We start from the raw sequence: 4,277 nt of genomic DNA, 5'->3' as shown, positions 1-4,277 counted from the left end.
TGATTGTGCCACTGCTCTCCAGCCTGGGTGACACAGTAAGACCCACCCTGTCTCAAAAAATAAAAATAAAAAAATAAAAAATAAAATGGCATACGATTTGTACTGATGCAGTATTTATCAAGAGATAGAGCTTATTTTGAGGAAAAAAATAATGATAAAATCAAACACACCCTGATGAGTTTATTTATTGAATTCTTACTATGTTTATCTCAATAGTATTACTAATTTTTTTTCCATTTTATAGCTAATGCAATGTTATGAAGCTAAGCCACAGTTATTATTATCATAGGCAATTTATTTCTTTCTTATTGTGGATATGTTGAGGTTTTCTAATGCTTTAACTGTAGCAGTGAAATGTTGTATATATTTATGATTGCATTTAATTTAAAAAGGAAATGTATTTCCTGAAAAAGAAAAGTATAACACTCCCCTTTCTTGATAAAATAGCACAGGCGCTGTGATTTTATCAGTTGTCTATTTTTCAAAAGTAAAATGAATTTGACTTTTCCCATTTCAGTCTAACAAGGTGTTAGAGCATCTACCCAATTATTTTAAAAAGCAAGTAAAACAGACATCAATGGCTTATTTTAAAAACATATAGCATTTTCTTGAACATAGAGCAGTTATTCACCTCCTTGAGCTGTTTAACTTTTTTTTCAATTGTATACCCTCACTCAGAAGCTTCTCGGGTTTTTTTTTTTTTTTTTTTTTTTTTTTTTTTTTTTTTTTTTTTTTTTTGAGACAGAGTCTCGCTGTCATCCAGGCTGGAGTGCAGTGGTGCCATCTCAGTTCACTGCAACCTCCGCTTCCTGGGTTTAAGTGATTCTCCTGCCTCAGCCTCCCGAGTGGCTGGGATTACAGGTGTGCACCACTGTGCCTGGCAAATTTTTGTATTTTTTATAGAGATGGGGTTTCACCATGTTGGCTAGGCTGGTCTCGAACTCAAGTTCTGCCTGCCTTGGCCCCCCAAAGTGCAAGGATTACAGGTGTGAGCCACTGTGCCTGGCTGCTTTTCCTTAATTTCTCACTTTATATTACTATCCATATAATAACTTAAAACATCATTTTACGTGTTCATTTATTTATATAACCCAATTGAACTAATTCATATAGAGACGATGCTCACCATTCACATGTTTGATTGGCATGTATTTCACTTTAGTTATAACTACAATTGGTAGAAAATACTGTCGGGGTCTAGCCAGGAAAACAAGTTAGACAATTTGCTCAAAATAAATTGGAAAATGTAGGGGAAGGCAAAAGGAGACCACTGAGTGGACTCAACAGTAGTGATGTTGAAAACCAGCCTCCAACCCCTACACCTAGGGCAGGAAAGAAAGAAGTTGATTTGATAAAATGTAGCAGCTACATTGTGTCACTTCCTATAGCATATTCCTATGGCAATAACATTGATCTGATTGGAGTATCATTATAGCATGTCCTGTATGTGGTAGCAGATGCCCTATATCATGTATTATTTCTCTAATTGATTTCCTAACTGTACTTGTATAGTACATCTTCCTATATGAACTGTGAGATCATTTTCTACAATGCAAAAGATTAAACAGCTTGTTATGATTGGAAATTGGATGACAATTGATTCATACATCAATTTTGGTGGAGCTGGCATTTTTGTGATGTATGATTTAAGCATTTGAGGATATAACATGTACTTCCATTTGTTTGGGTATTCTGTGTTTCAGTTTAATTCAGTGTATTTCTTTCCAGCACCTCTCTTATTATATGCACTCCTAAGTTTTTAAAATAATTATTGGATTTTCAATAGAATGCTCCCATATTGCTTTCTAGGTTCCTATTGCAGTATGTAAAAAACACTAATAATTTTTGTTTATTTACTTTGTATTCAGCAATTTTACCAAATTACCTTATTTTTCTAATAGGTTTTTAATAGATTTTCTCAGGTAAACATTCATGCTATCAGCAAAAGTGCTGTAATTTTATCTGTTCTTTTCCAATAGTAATCACAAATTTTCATTCATTTCACTGCATTTGCCACAATCTTCCAGAAGTAATTGGATAATAATTTTAGAAATAAAAGGCATTCTTTCATGCTCTCTGATTTTTCTTGAAATTACTTTAGTATTTTGCTTTTTAGGCTGCAATTGGTATTCATTTTAGAAGAGTGCTTTTTGTTTTGTTTTGTTTTGTTTTGTTTGAGACTGGTTCTTGCTCTGTTGCCCAGGCTGGAGAACAGTGGTGCAGTCCTAGCTCACGGCAGGCTCAACATCCTAGGCTCAAGCAATCCTCCCACCTCAGCCTCCCGAGTAGCTGGGACTACAGGCGTGTGTCACCACACCCAGCTAATTTTATTTTTTGGAAAGATGGGAATGTGCTATGTTGCCCAGGCTGCTCTCAAATGCTTGGCCTCAAGCAATCCTCCAAACTGGGTCTGCCAAAAAACTGGGATTACTGGCACAAGTCACGCACCTAGCTAGTGTGCTTTTGTTATTTACATATTTGTTAAGATGTCTTATCCTTTTCTTCTTACCATTTTAGATTCAGTTTCATAATTTTTCCATGACTACCAATGGAATTACACATTTGCCTTTCATTGGTGGAATTAGTGGATTACACTGACACTTTCTAACACAGTGCATTTTTCTAATGCATTGTCATCTTTGCAGCTACTCTTCTCAGCCATGTGGAGTATTATTCTTTGCTCTGCTACTGGATTTTAAACAAATTTTAAAGGTACTGATATCATTAGGAAGATTGAATTATATTTGTCTATGCTATAATAATTATTTTAGCACCAAAAATGAATATATGCTTTATGTAGATAGTACCTTATTTCATGTGTTGACTCACTTAATCCAAAACAGAGTCATCTAGCCTAGGCAACGTAACAAAACCTTGTCTCTACAAATATATATATATATATATATATATATATATATATATATATATATATATATATATAAATTAGTCAGGCATGGTGGTACACACCTGTGGTCCCTGCTACTTGGGAGGCTGAGGTAGGAGGTTTGCTTGAGTTCAGAAGGTCAAGGCTACAGTCCATGGGCCAGGTGCAGTGGCTCACACCTATAATCCCAGCACTTTAGGAGACTGAGGCAGGCATATCTCTTGAGGCCAGGAGTTCGAGACTAGCTTGGCCAACATAGTGAAACCACGTATCTACTAAAAATACAAAAATTAGTCAGAAGTTGTGGTGGTTGACTATAGTCCCAGTTACTCGGGAGGCTGAGGCAGGAGAATTGCTTGAACCCAGGAGTCAAAGCTTGCAGTGAGCTGAGATCGTGCCACTGCACTGTAGCCTGGGCAATGGAGCTAGACTCCATCTCAGGAAAAAAAAAAAAAAAAAAAAGCTGCAGTCCCTGATTGAACCACTGCACTCCAGCCTGGGCAACAGAGTAAGACCCTGTCTCTAAAACAAACAACAAAGTAGTCATAGGATGGCAGGTTTACATCTCATTCTGTGGAGTGGTAATACTCCCTGGTGTCTAAGTGCTTCTGTGAGAAGCCCTAGCCTTCCTTCTGAGAATGTTTGCTTTCATTTCTCTTTGAAGCATCTCCTCATACTGTGAGAACTGGATAAGTAGCCATATGTCTAGTTAATTGCTCTTATTGGAAAGGGTAATAAAACTTCTTATCTCCCTAAAGCCAAATGCTTATAGCTCCGACTTGTTCTTAGGTTAAAGCCTCTAGACACTTACTAGATTGGAGCAAGTACCCAAGTAGGTATTTACATTTCAAGGAGGAATTCACCCAGATCTTGGCACCACCTCTAGGTGATAAAAGACACAGGGCCCTTCAGCTCCTAGAGAAGTTTTATTTTATATTCCAAAGGGCTGGAGAAAGGAGGTGATCCTTTCAGCAGTGAAGGAACATCTCCTTCCTTTTCTTTCATAAACAGATAACATTTGTATTGTTCTTGATCTCTCAATCTAAGAAATGTGTTAGGCTGCTTGCTTAAGACAATTGACCTGGTTCTCATTGTACTTCCCCAGGGTAAAAACTAGGGAAGAGGGTGAGAACACACTTCTTATTTGTCGTGTGGTTTTTAATTAAAAAAAAAAATCTGTTTCTGAACCAGAACACCTTGTGTGCACATTCAGACTAAAATTCTTAAAGATGAATTTTAGTTTCTTGTTAACCAATGAAGATGCTAAAATTCATGCTGATAGGTACAAAGCTAGTTGGGACCTACACCTTGTGTTCCTCATATTTCTATACTGTCCTTGTCAGAGGTATTTGAACCAGAGCAGCTCCATCTTGAATAGGGGCTGGGTTAAATG

This window comes from Theropithecus gelada, chromosome X, assembly GCF_003255815.1.
Source record: "Theropithecus gelada isolate Dixy chromosome X, Tgel_1.0, whole genome shotgun sequence".
Taxonomy (NCBI): Eukaryota; Metazoa; Chordata; class Mammalia; order Primates; family Cercopithecidae; genus Theropithecus; species Theropithecus gelada.
The sequence above is the reverse complement of the archived record's forward strand: the minus strand, read 5'-3'. Positions refer to the sequence as shown.